This window comes from Cryptomeria japonica, chromosome 2 (assembly GCF_030272615.1).
Source record: "Cryptomeria japonica chromosome 2, Sugi_1.0, whole genome shotgun sequence".
NCBI lineage: Eukaryota > Viridiplantae > Streptophyta > Pinopsida > Cupressales > Cupressaceae > Cryptomeria > Cryptomeria japonica.
The window spans coordinates 362551676-362570775 of NC_081406.1; positions in this window are offsets into that span (position 1 = coordinate 362551676).

Below are 19100 nucleotides of genomic sequence, written 5' to 3' on the forward strand. Positions count from 1 at the left end.
AATTCATTAATCCTTGTCTAAGCCTTTCCTCATTTAAATAAATATTTTATCTATTTAAATTATCATTTCCCTAAATTAAATAAATATTTTATTTATTTAATCGGTCCCACTTCTTCTGTTAATTAATTCGTTAGCTTTATCCCTTCTATGACATATGTCATTTATCTTTAAATTTTTCTCTACCTACCCTCTTCATATTTTATAATTTCTTTTATCTACCCTTTAATACTAGCCGACCATTTGTTTATTTAACCTCTTATTCTTATCCCTCCATTTTCTAAAGTGTCTTCTATATAAGAGGATACTCTCATTCTTTCACAACCCTAACAGTTTAAGTGATCAATTAGCCTTCTTGCAATCAAGCAAATTTACAACCACAATTCGTTCTTTGTTGAGCTCTTGTGCACATACAAAATCTAAGAGCAAATATATCAAACAAGATCAATGGAGATAGGAGACAATGGAGATCAAACCCTACTTGGCATGTGAATGGTATTATTGTTTCAATTTGTTAATTTGCATGTTCTTAGGTTTCTTCATTGATGTATGGTGAATGTTTTATTGTAGAACTAGAGTTTGTTGTGGTTGGATCTTTGTGATTTTGCAATAGTTTGTCATCATCATTTTTTACCTAACACAGTTCCAACATCCAACAATGAAGTATCTGCAAGAAACATACATGCAAAACAAGTATCTTGTTGGCATATGATGAAGCGGTAATAATGTATGTTGTCATTTATGTCAATAAGTGCTCAAGCAAGTGAACCGGTATGTGCTAGAATGAAGATCGGAAGCGGTTATGGTCAACTGGATGAGTGGACCGGTGTCAGGGTTCACTAAGTGTGACTACTGGTTGGTAGTCTCAGTTCACCTATAGGGTTTCCGACTTGGCTTGTGCAATGCAACCGATGATGTTTTGTAATGAGTTAGTTAAGAACAAGGATAAGGATCAAGATGCCATGCCAGCTGTGTGCATGTGAAGGATTTCTTTGAGGATCTTGCGTGTGAAGATCGAATGCATTGAACGTCTACCTCGAGAATATGCATTTTTCTTAGCGGTATGTGAAAAGCGTGTGATGGGTTACTATTTTCCAGATGCGGTGAAGATTGGACAGTGCAGAATGACTTGAGATCTATTTTAGATCATTTCATTCTATGTAATGTATTTGACGGTCAGGATTGGACTTCTTGTAATTGTAAACCTAAAATCTTTAGGGTTTAGGGTTTATGCTACCGACCTAAATGTTGTCTATAAGGTCAATGAGTTTTGTTATTATAGTGGTTGGAAAAAGTTGTGTTTGTGTCTGCATGTTGGAGATTTGATACTTTCCAAACCAGAGTGAGGAATCTGCAGAGTGTGATTGCAGAAGAGAGGAACTGAAAAGGATCTGCCTTAGCAAGGAGTGTTGTTATCAGATCGGAGTTTTACCTGTTGTCTTCTAACCATTTCAACAGAAGGTAAATCCCTTGACCGGGTAGCTTTAACAGGATTTGTTGTAAATCCTCTAACCAGGTGGCTCAATTTTATTGAATTAATTTAAATCATCTAGTGAGGTAACTCTTAACAGGGTTTCAACCTTTAACAGGGTATATAGCCATACCTTAATCGGATCGGTTCCTAACAGAACCTTTATTGTAAAGTCTTTAACCGGACTAGGCTCCTAACAGAGCAGACTTCAAAAGAGTTCACAAACAAGCTTGTGGGTATTCATCCCCACCGTGGTTTTTCCCATTTGGGTTTCCACGTGAAAAATTTGTGTGTTATGGGTTGTGAGTTTTTCATTTGATGATTGAGTGGTTTTTTTATCAAGTTAGATATGCATGCACTGTCAAATGGTTGTGGTTTTTACTGGTACAACTCATGCATGATTAATCTGGTGAAGTAGGTATCAAGATTTGAGATCTGTTGTATGTTGCCTGAAGTATTTTTGTTTAACCGGTTTAGCTATCTGAAGTAATTTTGTTTAACCGGCATTGCTATGGTTAAGTTTAGTGGTGAAGACAACCGGTTATCTGTGTTTTGATTTGTCAAAGTGTCGGAGCAAGTTTTTGTGTGTACACATTCACCCACCCCCCCCCCCCACCCCTCTCAGTATTGGTTAGGACCTTATTTGTTCATCATTATTCATCATATCTAAACCAAAAAACCCATGCATGCTACAAAAACTTACTCCATTGTACTTCTATCAACCAAGATCTTGTGTTAAAGAATGATGCTCTCAAAAGCATGAGCACAAGAGGCTATGGTGAATCAATATTTGAGATGAATGCAAATGATCTGAAAGAAAGAGAAAGAAAAAGATTGGAAAAACAAGAATGTGAGAATGCAAAAGTGAACTAAATTGCTAGATGATTGGAAATGAGAGGGGGCTAAGTTTAAATAGAAACCTTCAAGGTGGATCCAGGTTGCAAAATGAATGTGGGATAAAGAATTGGTTTGGAGGTGTAAGTTTTCATCCCACATTAACTAAATGGATGAAATTGGTAGGAGTGAAGATGATAAATAGAGGGTGAAGTTGATATGTTAAGAGATTTAAGAAATTGATGGAAAAAATGGATTTAATGAAGAATAATGGAATAATAAGGAATGAATATTATAAGACAAATAATATGGATCAACTTGATGATGTAGAAAGAATTAATATTAATTAAGAGGACATTTTTAATGAAAATTTTTATGTGTCTACAAAGGTTTCTATAAAACAAGTCTTTCCATCTCATTTCAACATTTATAATACGAGTCTGCATTTGCTTTGTTGAAATCATTTTTTCTTTCATTATCATTGCATCATTTCACTTAGATCAATAATAAACCACACTCCTTAATCTTTTGTTAGTGCTAAAGTTGAGAGAAAACACATCAAATTTACAAGATCTTAAAGGCTAGGAGAACAGTTGATTCAAGAAACTCATGAATGTGAGGTATAACTTTGCTTGTTTAGTTTGTTTATATTTTATTATTTTGAGCTTTATTAGTGTTGGTGAATAGATTTTTGTAGATCTTAGGATTTTGGTTGGGTGAAATAGGGTTTTGAATTAGATTCAATATTCAACGGTCAAATTTTTTGAAGGGTGACATCAAGGAGCACTTTCCCACTACTTGCAAAGCCGACCATTTAAATTTCAATTTTGGGGCCAAAATGGCTAGACTAGGGTGCTAGGTGCCATAGTATAGGATGTATGTGGCAGTAGGTGTCATATTCCTAGAATTTTGGGCTGAAATAAAGGTCACTGGGTAGAGGATTGTACTTAGCTTATAGAAATGACCATGAACCAAGCACAACTAGACATGAATTAGGGGAATTAGGTATAACCACCAAAGTAAGTCCAAAATGAGTGTGAAATTACAGAGGGATACAATTTATGACACTACAATGAGTTCTTATAAGGTATAGTATTTAGCAAATAGCACCACCACCTTGAACTATATGAAGAATGATGAATATATTAGGAGTGAGATGGGTTGATGCACTAAGAAATTCCTTTAACATGGTTGTGATATTCAAGTGAGATATAGATGATACAAGGTTCATAGAAGAGTGGAGATAATGGTGGAAAAGAGAGGTTTAATCCATTATTTCCATCAACTAATGTTAATGGTTAGATCATGCCTAAAGATAGATACACATTTAGATAGAATGGTCAAGATGATATGGCAAAGGAGCTTCCTATGGTTGAGTGATTTTATTGAGAAATATTAGCCACTTTAGTGGATCATCAAATCGGGTCACCATCTATAGACATGAAATAATTATTAATATTTTTTATATTATGGCTTATAAAAATTATTTAATAGAAGGTCACGCAAAGATAGATCATCTTGATTTATTGAATTGAATAGATCATTTGGATTATCTTAGAGCTTACCAATTTATGTTGGATTTAGGGTTTTGAGTTTGTTGTATATGGTGTTTATGGTTTACAATTTTGTGGTGTTTAGAGTTTAGGGTTTATGGTTTGGATTACTTCATTATCAATTTCATATATAAATCATAAAATTAAAAATCAATTAAAAAAAATTAAGAACTTGATAAGCTCTAATATATAAATATAAAATTAAATCAAGAAAAATCCACTAAAAATAGTAAGAGAACCTACTTGAAGGTGTAGCTAATTGATGAGGCTAGCGAGAGGTGGCAAGTGAATGACAGTGGAAAGAAATCAAGCACTTGTTTGCTTGGCCCAATATCTCTATCTCTCAATGAGAAACATGAATTCGTGGTCATTTTTTTAAAGAAATGTTTTTTTTACCAATATTAGTATATTGTGATGATTAAGTTGTGGTGTTTTCATTCTTGCCATAAAGGTTCAAACCCCAATAGGGTGATATTATATAATTTTTAATTAGGATGAGGTCCCTCATTTGTGAGTTCACCTGTTCATAGCTCAGGGTCAAAGGCATTTACCCATATTTTTTTTATTTTTTTTTAAATTAAAAAAGTTTTAACATAGGGTACCCATTTGTCCAAGATCCAAAATGCAAATGGATACCCAATTTTAGTTTTTCCTCGAGTACCCAAAGTGAAATGGGTACTTTCTATTTTGAAAATGTCTACCCATTTCTATCAAGATTTCTTTCTTGGTCGATGCTTCCCCTCAATGTGGACCCAATTTCTTGTGGGTGCCCTTGAAAAAGTTGCAACTACCAATGAAGGGTTTTATGTTGCTGAATTGTTTAAAACAACACCTAATGAGGAGCATTCACATCATTCTATTTATGTTAATCTATATTTTGAGTGGGAATTTCCTGTGCAAGGAAACTAGTTTTAATTCTAAAAGTATATAGTAGAAGAGCATATGATGAAATGTAGCCTAATGAATATGTTAAATTAGAGCTTAGTGATAGCTCATTGTTTAAGTATGGTGCTACTATGAATTTTGATCAAAGTGATTGTGAGAAGAACACACATTTTTAAGATCATATGGCTCCTAAAAATGAAGATACTTGAGCATCTTTTCTACATTCAAAACCAAGACACTTGTTTGAACAAATACCTAGAGAGTTATGTGAATTGAAGAATTGAGTCTTGGTCATCAATGAGAAAGAGATTCAAGTCCTCACAAGTTTGGAAACGCTCATGAAATCCTTGAAACCCTCATGCAAAAAGGCATTGAGGTTAAAGTTACTCTTTAAACACAAATTATCAAAAATGTTGCGGATACAATAAAATCATAGTACTTACACTTGATTGGAGTTTGAGATTATGTCATTGAATTTATAAAGGAGGCTATTAGTGCATTCAAATAAGATGACATAAAGGCTAATGAGCTTAGTATTGAGCTTGATTAAATAGATTACATGTTAAGAATACTCAAATGGCATTAATGGAGGTAGAATATTAGCTAGTTGATACAAAAAATTCGAAAAGAAAGAGAATGAATAAAGAGCTAAAGAAATCAAGCAAGTAATTGATGAGCTTGACAATCCTCAAGAGGAGTTTGATTTAGATGGTTTCCAAAAGAAATCAAAAGTTGCATGTTTATATTTAGATCAACAACATGGGTTTCAGCAAGAGGAATGAAATGACTTCCAGATTTTGCATTCCTCTTTTGAATTGGGTTCAAATGCAACTTTTGTTAATCCACTCCTTGTGATGGAAGACAAAACATCTAGTGATAATATAAAGATATGGAATCTTGGTGAAATTTCCAAGCATGAGATTAATACAGGAGTATCTAGTGGTGTAAGAGCAATCTTACATTACCAAAAAATATTGTATTTTCCTTTTGTTTTTAAGTTTTCTTTAGTTTTTTTGGATCCCATGATGACATTAATAAGGTGTAGGATAGTTGGAAGCTTAAAAAAAAAGTATTCGGCTGCTATTTTTAGTAAGTTAGCCTATTTGGGTTCATAAGGACATGAAAATTGACCCCAAATAACAAAATTGAAATATAAAATGATAAAAAAAAAATCATTTTAATACCCTACATTGTCTGGAAGATATTAGAATTTTCATCATGAGAAATTTCTCCAATGAAGTTTCAAACTCAAAATTGAGGACCTTAGAAGCCCCAAAAAATATTGAAATTTGGATAAATAGATCTTCAGATGTATTTGATGATGTATTTCTCTTCACGAAATTTCCAATAATATGTTATAAAATCAAATCGGATGTTTAAGTCAAAAGTTATGGCTCTCAAAAGTTGTGCCTTCGAAACTCGAGTTTCAATGAAAATCCACCTAGGCAAGAAATTGAACTGTTGGACCCTAAGATGCCAAAAAGAAGAAGTATTACAATGTATAGAACATTCTAAGGTAGTTATTGGTGCTAAATAAAGAGGTAAACCAAGGTTTATAAGGGGGAGTATCCATCAATAAAGATTGTGGCTCTAGGTTGTAGGGTTTTCTTAGAGAGTTGATTTTCTCTGTAATAATTTCAGCCCATGTGGTTGTAGCATGTAGTTTTATAAATGTTGTAGTTCTCATTTGATTATGATAATAGAAAGAAAGTGTTTCTTTCTTGCATTTTTTCTTTATTTATCTTTTGTTGTTGTGTGTTGAAGATGAATATTTTACATGGAATGTGTTGAAACATGGAGACTACAACATGCCTAACCATGAGGAGTTTCCAATATACCATGAGAAGTAGGAGAATGAGTTCAAGATGGATCTAATATTATATGATGTTTTCAAAGATCCCAGTGCCTTGAAGGTACAATTTGTTATTGGAGATTGTATGATTTGGATGAGAGGCATCCAATTTGAAGAAGATGGATTTATTTTCTCTAGGATTTATTCTGATGAGACACAAATGAATAGAAAAATTTTGTAGCACAAGAATGGTGGAGTTGCTTTATTCCTTCAAATTCATGATAAAGATCACCAATAAAGTATGTTGGATGGTTATTGTGACCAGAGAGATGCTCCTTGCCAAAAAATAATTAATTTTTTTAATTTCAACCCTATTATTTTGTTGCAAATTAGCCACCTCATACTTGGGTTTGCTCATATCCATGATGGGAATTTTTTTCAGTCAATGGATGAAGGAACCTTTAGTTGGAAATTTCTTAGGAGCATTTTTCAATCTCATGAGAATTTCAATACTCGCCATTCATGCCCTTGCAATGAGATTTAATTTATGTAGTTATTGTACTAGTTAAAGGTTGCTCAATTTGATAAAATTAGATTATGAGTTGTTTCTATGTTTGATCAGCTGCAAAATTGAGTATTTTGGGAGCACTAGACTATTGGAGTATGTTGGAAAGTGGTTTAAGTTGGAAATATTAAATACTACAGGTCAACATAAATTTGTTTTTTTTTGTAAATTGAGTGATTTATGACTCTAATAAAAAAAATTAGTCTGCATACAAGCTAATTTTTTTTCTTTGGTGGAGAAACAATTCAAATTTTTGCCAAAATTAATTTTAAAATGGATGACTTGTTATGTGTGCTCATTCTCTAACTTCTATTATTTGATGATACAATCATTACTCTTTTGATAGAGAATGATTTGTTCCATCTTTACATATATATCAACCACCACAAATATTGACTCATGTCCTCTCTATTTACATGGTAAACCAAGAACAAAATCCATATTGATGTCTTCCCATGGTCTCTTTGGGATAGGCGATGGCTGATATATCCTAGTATTCTAACCTACTCCTTTAGCCATCTAACATATTCTATAAATTTGCATAAATTTATTTACATCTTAATGTAACTATAGCCAATAATTATTATTAATCTAGTAATAGAAACATGATCTTATCCTGACCAAATTTTCTTGTCAAATCTCCAAAGTGTTGCTTCTATATCGGGTTCTCTCTCTTAGATCTATTTGGAATGCATAGCTAGCTTCCTTTAATAGCATCCCATATTGGATTAATAAATCTACCTTGTCTAAAGTATCAAGTTCTAAGAAATCTTTGCAAATGTCTAACAAGTTTGGATCATAGGATACAATCTTTATAGTTCATCAAACCCAACAACATTTATCTTCATCTTTGTCAACAATTTTCCTTTTACTTAAGAAATTTGCAACTATTTTTGACCTTCCATTGTTGTGTTCCAAAATAAAAGTATAACTCTACAAAAACTCAACCCATTTTAAGTTCATATTCAACTTTCCTTGATTACTAAGATAATACAAATCCTAATGATCAGTCTATAAAATTAAAAAATTTGGCTAAAAATAATGTCTTCATTTCTTCAAAGCATGAACTATAGTATAAAACTCTTGATCATAGCCAAAATATTTTTTATTGGCATTGTTAAGCTTATCATTAAATTAGGCAATGAGATTGCCATCCTAACTCAAAAAAATCCTATGGCACTACCGCTAGCATAAAAAACTACTTGAAATACCTTATTAAAATTTAGAAGTGTCAATATAGGTTTCTCTATGACTTTCTTCTTCAACATATCAAAAATCTTAACTACTCCTACAACCCATTTAAAATCATAGCTACTCTAATAATCCATTCAAACTCTCTCCCATCCCCTCTCATTGTCTCTATTAAAGGTGCACAAAAAATATTGAAATTCTTGATTAAGTTTCTATAAAAAAATACTAGACCATAAAATGATCTTATCTAATGCCATTTAATGATAGCCATCACTTTTTTTTTGGATCCATCATAAGACCCTTATCTAAGACAAAAAAGTGTCCCAAGTATATCAACTCCTTTACAAAACTACATTTCTTTAGGTTAATTATTAACTCCTTCTCCCTTAACTTCTCAAAAAATATATGAATATGTTCCTCCAAAGTCTTACTTTAAAAAAAAAAAGCATCCAAATAAATAAGACAAATTTATCCAAAAATTCTTTCAATACCCCATTCATGAGCTAGATGAATGTGCCTGGTGCATTTCTTAGCCAAAATGGCATGAATAACCACTCATATAGTCCCTCCTTGATTTTGAAGGCTACTTTCCGCTCACATCATTCTCTAATTTGGATTTGATGATATCCACTATTCAAAGATATCTTTATGAATTATTTGGCTCCCACCCAATCAATTTATTATGTCATTCATCCTCACTAATGAGGATCTATACTTGATTTAATCTTGTTCGTGGGTCAATATTTAGTACCATTCTTCATCCTTCTTTGATGCTAGTATTATAGGTACTAAGCAAGCAATCAAGCTCTCTTTAATTTATCCTTTCTTCAACTCCTGAAACTGTTTGTTTAGTTCCTCATTCTTTATAGGAGTCATTCTATAGGCTACCTTATGAATACAAAACTAGTTCTTAGTGTCAAATTTATTTGTTGGCTTATCTTTTTTACCAATGGAAAAACCTCAAGTACATTATTTGACACAATCTCATGAAACTCCTCCAACAGATTCGAATTTTTTTTCTACGACAAATTTTATTTCCTCCTTATTGATTTTAGGGATCAACACAAAGCACATATGCTCATGATTCTTGCATCCAAAACTTACCTTCCATCAACTAAATAAATTCTTGCATATCTACATATCTTTTCTTCCACCTCCTTTAAGGGTTGCAACTTGTGAAAAAATACATCCCATGTGAAGGAATAGGTGTTAGAATGGCCATTATGGACAACATGATGATAAAACTTTCATAGCCTTCCTAATAAAATATGACATGCAACCATAGGCATGATGTCACATGGTACTTCATCATGGTAGTTCCCAATCTTAAACTTTACTAAACATTGCTCATTGACTAAATCTTTGTGGTCATTTTGCAACCATATGATCCTATATGGATGTGGGTATTTCATCCTTTCCAAATGAATCCCTACTAACCACATCTTCTAAAACTATATTATTTGTACTTCTAGTGTCAATAATCATACCACGACACTTATCTCCTGATGTACCACTTGTTCAAAATAAAGCCCTTTCTCTAAATTGGTTTTTTTTCTTCATTCAACAAGGCTCTCCTAACAAAAAGATTCTCTCCTCTCTTTTCATCTTCAAATTTTTCTTAGATTAATCTTCTTCATCTATATGTACAACTCATGCATTACCTTCAAGTCTTTTTTATTTTTCTTCTTTTATGATGTAAACACGTGTGTGCTCAATGTACTCCTCCACACTCAAAGTAGGTCCCTCAAAAGCCTCCTCTTCCACTTCTTCCTCTTTATCTTTTTTTTCTATTATTTTTGTCATGAGGTTTGTAGGAATTAACTCCCTTCTAGTCATGACTAGCACCAAATTCTTCATTCTTTTAATTTTCATTTTGGCCTCCATAAGACCTTCCACCAATCCTACCACTACAACCTCTTTGTCTTTGCTTTCTTTAAAATATTTCATTTTACTTCTCCTCAACCTTCAAAGAAAACTGATAGGAATCTTAAATAGTAGTCATTCTAAAACTAAATTCAACTCCTTTTAGATACTTGGCTTCAACCCATTGATATAACAAGCTACTTTTTGTTTGTTGCCATCTAAATGGCCTAATTTGATAATAATTCTATGGAACTCCTTTGTGTATTACTTTAATATTACATTTGACTACTTTAAGCCTTACAAATTTCTCAACAACTCTAACTCATAATCAATGAGAGTGAACTGTTTCATCAACTTACCCAACATTCAATTCCATCTCATGATATTCTCTTTTCCTCTTTTATTTCTTTCTAACTACACTTCCTTCCACTCGATATTAGTGTGACATTTCAACTTGGTATTTTAAAATTCAAATAGGCTTTGAAGATATACCACCTCCTCATACTCCAATTACTCCTCCATATCATTAATCCTATCAATCAATTCTTCTAGATTAGAAGTTCAAAAAAAAAGCAAAAAAAATCATTTTTTTGCCTTTTCCAATCTCAAAAAGGGCCTTCAATAATTTGACTTGCTTAGGATCTTTTGTTGCATCGAGTTCTTCTTTAAATTGTGCTTCTTCAAATTCATCTTCACTTTCATCCCTTCTTCTTGGCTCAAATCCTCTACATAGCTCTTCTTGAAGTGCTTGAACTTGCCTTTGTAGTGCTCTAAAACCCTCTTTTGGTACAATAATATTTCTTCCACCACCATGTTTTTTTCATGGAGACATTTTGATCACTGTTTTCACAAAATGAAAAAACCACAAGTCCTATTTTAAAGTGCATCACATTCAATGATCTATCTACACACTCAAGAACTCCCACTCTGAAATCACTTGATGAAGGATATTTCCCCTCAAGCAAAACCACATACCATAAACAACAACTTCAAAGGAGAAGAAGGTATATAAATATATGCAACTTTTCTTACTATCTACAAATTAACAACTTAAAATTTAAATTCTTGCTACAACAATATGGTCTGGATTAGACTTAGTAGCTAATTAGTGGCATGGAACTAGAGCAGACATATGAGCTAATTAAATAACAAATTGAAATATTTAAGAAAGAAGAAACAAGATCATGAAAATTTGAACAAGGAAAACTAATTTTTTAAGGAAAGAGTTCGAACTATCACAATTATTGCCACTAAATTTTTTTAGTGTAGATACCCTCTACAAGTCCATGCATTATGACTATAGGAAAAAATTTACAATCTACAAATACAAAGGGTAATTGAAAGATCTATATCTATAGCATTATATGACTTTTATTTGGGATGTGGTGTTGAAATATAAAAAATCATTGTACAAGCTACATTCATTTAATTTTATTTTAGCTAAGGATAGAGAATGTGACCCCAATCTATATGTAGTGGATGTTTATCTTAGACCATTTGCCTCTTTGTTAAAAGAAAAATAGAAATATAGGTTAGACAAGTAGAGTTATGAAATATATTATGATAAGAAGGGAACAATATTTGATGGTGGAAGTGTTACATAATTTATATATATTTATATCTAAAATATGAAACATGGAAATGGTGTAGGCAACTGAAGATAAAGAGAATATGGTAGTTGAAGAACTTTTACTTCATGCCCCTAATATAAAAGTTCATTATAAGGGTTGATGGGATGAGTTCGCACTAATATTGGAAAGAAAAGAGCCCTTAGATTATCTAAAAAATTAGCTACTCATTAGAAGGGCGGGACAATATAGAAGAGACATGAAGGAAAAATGTATTTGTTGGATTGTCTTCAAGTAGTAAAATCTTTGATTATTCAGACACTTGTGTTGGGATAGGAAGAAAACTATCTAGATGGTTATATAGAGAAGATTATTCATAGCATGATAGAATGCATATAAGACATGAGATACCACTTAATTCAATTAAATGAATTTGTCTTTCAACCCATGTTTTGAAGAAATATTTTTATTGTTGTCATGGAATTTGGAAAATCTATGAAATAAAATATTTAGCAATGTCTAATGATGGATATTTAATTATTTATATACCTATAGAATTTGCTAGAGGCAACCTTTAGCATGCACTACTTCTAGTTGCTACTATCTAAGACTTTGATAAATGGTTATTGACTACACCCACTCCAAATGATATAAAAGTCTACCAGAAGCTAACAATAGCATGAATTCATCATAATTACATTCATAATGTATGTTTTAATGCATTTAACAAAAACATGTACTTATCATACAAACAATCACAATGTGAAGATAAAAATGCTCAAGTACATCTAAATGCATATTCTTTTCTTCTACATTGGCTTAGCATAGATTTGTTATAAATATTTAAAATATTAGAAAATTATCACTCATGTCATCATTAGGTATGGGATGGTTGACATAAAGTAAGGGAGCCATATTAGATGTAACTTAAACAACAAGGGATGACCATAAAAATGATATATCTAATATAAGTGACCATCTAAGGTTTCCTCATATTATATATTCATGAATGAAGGGAAAGTACTTAATAGAAAAATATCATCATTAGATAGAGGAGAATCATCAAGAAGAAGTGCATAACTAGGATTAGTAGAATCCTCAAATTTATTCATGGGGATAGTATAGCCTGAAATAGAAGATTAAAATAATGGAAGTGAAGCCCCCTATGAGGGAAAGAAAAATAATGGAAAGTTCCATGAAAGAAGAAAAAAGGCGTAATGGATGAAAGAAGGTGGCCATAGAACATGTACTACTACCCTTATCATAGAAGGAGAAACAAACTTCCAAGATTGATGTATCTTGAATTGTAAAAAGACATCAAAATTTTGTTCACATGATTGTGAATGGAAGCTATAGATTATAAGATTGGTGAGAATCCATGATAAAGGGAAAGGCAATCACTTTATAAAAGAGAAAGAATTGTCAAGGTGAAATAGAGAGATGAAAGTAAGAACAACTAAAATAGATGGTCAAAATCCCAAGACAAAACTCTAAAAATTGGTTAATCAATTTCACAAATAGATAACCTAATTTATTTTAAAATTGTCATAATTTTGTTCCTTTCTAATATAAATCTAAAACAATAACATGACAAATTTACTTTTACAATTATAAATCAAATAATAAGATGAAACTATACATATAAATATGTAAAGCAATGGAGAAGAGAAAATTGTTTGAGAAAATTGTTTGATCATACATAACACTTTGCTCAGTCCCCACTTTTCAAGTTCATGAAAGGATGCCTTTTTAATCTAAATCTAAAATACAATAAAATAACTAATTTACTACTTAAATTCTTAACCAAATACATGTGAAGTTCAAGATGAGATTGAACTACAAATAGAGATGTGTAAAGCAAAAGAGAAGAAAAGAAAGTGTGTTTGATTTGGTGGCCAAAAAAATGTAGATAGAGGAAGGGAATGAATGAGCGAATGATTTTGATGATCAATCTAAAGGACTAATAATGACATTCTTAATTTAGCTTAAGACTCTTCCCAATGTTGAAAACCAAAAAAAACAATTTTTTTGTTGGATGTATATATTAGATGGCAATAGAAAATGACCATGCATAATACATTGCTCGGTCCCCCACTTTTCAAGTTCATGAAAGGATGCTTTCAAATCTAAATCTAAAATACAATAACATGCGCATTTACTTCTTAACCAAATTGACGATGAGATTGAAATGTATAAAGCAAAAAAGAAAAGAAGACTAAAAGACCCTTAATTTATGTTTGAAAAAAGTTGAATGACACTAGACAACTACCATACATAATAATACATTGCTCAGTCCCATTAAAATGCAACGTGCAGCGTTTAATAGGTAGGTGGAGCATGGATAAGACATAAGAGGGTCTTTTGGATGTGACAATACTGCTTTTTCCGGGTCCCCTTCAAAACTCACGATCAAAATGAAATGGATGATTAATTGCTGCCTTCTGCCCCACTGCAATTATTCATGAGGATTAAAGCCCAATGACTTGCTCATCTGTTTTCAATAAATATATCAGGGAATATTTGTTTTTCATGATTATGCAATTTGGGCATCTGTTTTTCCTAGATATACAATATTGGCATCTATATATATATATATATTTTGGTATTTTAGTTTTCTAGTTTTCTCCGAATGATTTAGTTTGATTTCTTATATTTTCTTTTATCTTAATTTAATATGTTTTATCGGTTTTACGATTGTTTTTGGTTTCTAAAGGTCGACGGTATATAGAATTTGTTTTTAAAATTTTATTCTATCAACTTTCGTGACAATTATTGTTTGGAATTACTTTGTGTAATTGTCTAGATTCTTTGAATTAATATATCTATCTTTTTGTGAAAAAAGCAAAAGAATAAAACAATATGTTGAAGGTGTCTGATGAACATAAAACTCTCTTTCATCTGCATTTTAGTTTTGAATGATAAGTTATTTTTGTATATTCTATTTAAATATTAGCCGGTTTCATGGTCAAAAGTTCATAATAATTTTATAATTTATCCACATCAAAAGTGGTAAAATATTTGTTTTATTTTTGTTAAACTTGGTGATGTTTAAGAATAACCATTAGAGGAAGAGCACCAGTTACCGCCCATGTTCCAATTACCATTCACTCTTCGTTCACCCACTCCCCCAATTACTAACTTCAAAGAAACCAAAAAAATGACAACTAAAAGTCCATTAATAAATTTCACATGTACTAGTAGTCGCTCACTTTTTCACTTTTTTGTTCCATAATTGGCCCATTTGTGCAAGACTCCTAGGGCATTTACGCACGATTACTAGGTCATTTGTGCATAAGTATTGGCAATTTTAAGTCCACGGTATTGGGACATCTTTACGTAGGTATCGGGTGACACTTTGAAATGTGTATTTTTTTACCCGTGCATGCATAATGGATCCTAGAGCATGTCTTATTACTAACCAGAAGTCAAAACAATAGCTATAAGTAGTTAAGTCGCATACGTATACAACAATTTTTTTTTGTCAAAATCTAATGTACCATTTAGGATCCGTGGGTGCTCGAAGTTTAATATAACGGCTACTAACTTGTTCTTCCCCTACTATACTATAAACTTAGAATATAGATTTCCTTCAAGTTTTATCTCCCAATACCTTCAATGGCAAGACACATGCCTCACTATCTTAAGACATATGTCTAAATTTTCTATTTTATTTATATTTTATTGACTCGACATCTTTATTTATTTAACATAAGAATTATTTTGTCATATAAATTAGACAATATAAGAACCATTTTTTATGTAAAACTCTTATTAAATTATTAGATAGTTATACAAATAGTTTATTAGTTTATTGCAACAAAATAAATAAATTGTAACAACGAACAAGATTGTGTCTCTCAACTCTTGTTCTTAAATCATAAAACTAATCCACTATTTGTAAATATGTTTGAAATTTAGACCAAATCAATTTTGCAATTATTATAAGATGATTAAGGTTTGTAAGATATACCTTGTACTGATAATTAATTAAATGTATTGTATGCTCAGTAGATTTCAAGTATTCACCAAGAATTAGGTTCTAGTTTTTTAAAACATGCAAATGAAATATTTATTATTTAGTAAACAATGATATTTACCTATATATCTTCTACAAATGGATATATATATTAATTTATAATAATTATTTATGTTAAATTAAAAATATATATAAATATGAATGTAATAATGAAATTAATATGGGTATATTGATTTTAATTTAATTTTAAGTTTGTTTTGGGAAAATGTTTTGATATATTTTTATTAGATAAAATTGGGAAGGGGTCGATTCCATTACATTAATAGTCATAGAGGCAAGAAGGATATTATCCATAGAGACAAGAAGGATAATTCTCATGAGCAATGAGGCTAGGGCAACCTAACAAAAACTAGCAATGCTTTTATTGGAGCATAGAACTGGTACGAAACATAGGTCCTTACCTTTACCAAGGACTTATATTTCTCAACAGGAGGAAAATAGAGGGAAGAGGAAGAAGGATCTTCGTCCTTCCACAAACAACAATCCAAGAAATTTAATCATCCAAGGTCCCGCTACAAGCCGGAACAAGAGAATACTCTCCCATGGGAGGTCCAACAACAAATGAAGGGGTAACAATATGAAGACAAGGTAGAAGGAAATCATCATCCACGAGAGGATTTTAGAGTTGAACAAAAGTAGCCAACAAAATAGGTAGTGAGTTTGGAACAAGAGGAACCTCAACAGGGTCCTTGGGACACGGCAAAGCCACACCAAAACCAAGGTGCTCATTTGAAACCTGCAAGGAGCCATTCATTAATGGGCCTTACCAGAGGGAGTTCTTGACAAGGTAGGAAGGCCCTATTCCTAATCTACAAGTTAAAAGCCTTGACAGTCAGGTGATCACCATTACCATTATTTCACCAAGTAGCAAGTACTTTACATAAAATAGAGCAATCAAAAGCCAAGTGACTAGTTGTCAAGCAATGTTGACAACAAAAAGGGAGGCCCTCGTAATCAAGCAATTGAGTCTATGGCCCATCTTAAACCATTAGAACCGTCGTGAAGAGGCTTGGAGATGCAAATATCCACCAAAATGTGAGAAAAAGTAGAGTGTCCCATGTAGGAAGTGGAATCATCAACCTTCAAAAAACAATCAATAGAGTTTCTAATGGCCTCGTAATAAGAATCCTCCCAAAAATGTCTTAATATGTTTATATAAATATGTGTGGCATACTTTATATTAAGTTAACTCTTTAATTTATCTATATTCATGCCAACTTTCACTCATTCTTACAAATCCTTTTGATGCAGGAGCATCCCTGGTTCATGGCAATCTTGCATCAACCAAAAAAACATTTTCTTTTTAGTGTGTTTCATGTTTTGCAATTTCAGCATTTCTTTCTACGTTTCTTTACATTTTCTCACCAGATCTTTCGGAGCTGGAATTTGTTCATGGACATGTTAACCTACCTTATCCTAAGTCCGCGAGATGTTTGGATCTTTTTCCTGCAAGCTATCACTTCTGGAACCTGAGACAGGTTTTTGGCTTAGAACACAGGAACCACTTGGACCTATTTGCTATTGGTGAATCTTGTGGATCATTTCCATAGCTTGTGGAGCTTCAGTTCATTGTTTCCAATGTTCCTTGCCATGTGGCTAACCTTCCCTTGGATCCACACTTCATTCTATGGATTTTTTGAAAGGATCTTGTTGGCGGGGGCCGACCTTGTTGTTTTACAAGTTTCATCCTATTCATCGATATTTGTTTCATCTTGGGCTGACATGGATCATTCTTCATCATATAAATCAATGTAAGCATTGAGGAATTAGTTATGAGAGTATGGAAGAATAATCAAATGGTTAGGAGGTCCGAAGTTGTCTTGCATTCTGGCTTGAGCTTGGATATTGTAATGAGCATGTAATCAGGCTTGTGTGTCAAATCTTGTAATCCCGCATGTTGACGATAGATTGTAATTGGTTTTCATGATATAATACAGTCTTTTCTACGTTGCCTCCATCACATTGTGTTGCTTTTGTTGTGTTAACTCTTGTTGCATGGTCTGGACTGTTCTCTTTTGAGGACCCTCCTTTCGTGACTACACCAAGTGGTATCAGAGCGAGTTTTCATTCTGAAGATTATGGAGTCCTGTAAGATTTTGTTGTAGGGTGACGGGTTGAGGATCCGGTCTGCAGCTGTAGAGGACTGGTCTGAAGATGACTCAAAGAGGAAATGGTAGAGGTGGTGGAGCGTATCGAAATGCAAACCCTGTTGTAATGGAAATATTGAGAGGAATTGCAGCCTATTTAGAAGTTGTCAAAACGGCCTAGAGAAGAAGTCGACATGTTGAACATGTGAGTGAAGATGAAGAAGAAGAAGTAGCTGGAGAGCAAGGAGTAAATCCACAAGCAAATTATTTGAATGAAGAAAGGTTTATAAGAGAATTGTTAAGAGCGAATACTAAACCACATTTTACCCCACCGGATTATGATGGCAAGTAGGATTCAGATTAATTGCTAGATTGGATCACGAAGATTTCGTATTTTTATTTTGAAGGCACTGCGGAAGATAAGAAGGTAAGATATGTTGGCAATTGAAACTCATCGGATTCATTTTGTTGTCATTGATGGAAACAAGATCAGATGGAATTTATATACCGGCATTAGGAGGCATATACCGGCAGACACCGGCATTGCAGTAACCAGGATTACACCGGCACCGACACCGACATCAACTACTTCAACGAAGCTCACATCAAGGAAGATTTATTTAGAAAATCATTTTATAATTATTGTCGAGGCCGACATTGAATATCTTTTGTAATGTATTGTAAGCTGACATAAGGCATATTATTTGTAATGGGTATATAGGTCAGTCTACTAGGTCATTTTGTATAGTGTGTGACATAGGAGAATATAGCATAACTCTATAATGCGAAGTATATGTATGTATATCATTTGTATGCGAATGTTATATCATGAAATTATTTGTAGATAGTTTGGAAATCATTCTTGGAGGAGAAGAGATACTAGTAGTAGTGTTCAGGGTTTATGAACCGGTACAGAGTAGAGCTAGAACCAGAACACTATTTGGCATCTCAGATGCATTTTTGAGTTCATTTTCAGTGTTTTACTTCAGCAGTAGCTTGTAGTGAGTGAGACTCTTTAGTGATGAGCAGTGTGCTCTAGGCAATGTGCCTTCCTGCATGTACAAGCCCCCATTATATGTGTTATCCTTTCATATGACCAGTGAACTGATATTGTGGGTCACAAATCCCACCGTGGTTTTTCCTCTTTGAGATTTTCCACGTATAAATTCTGTGTGTTATGGTGTTCATTTATGTGGATGGTTTATTTGCTTCAAGTTATATGTTTATTTGTTTACCGGTTTATATGTGTATGGTATAA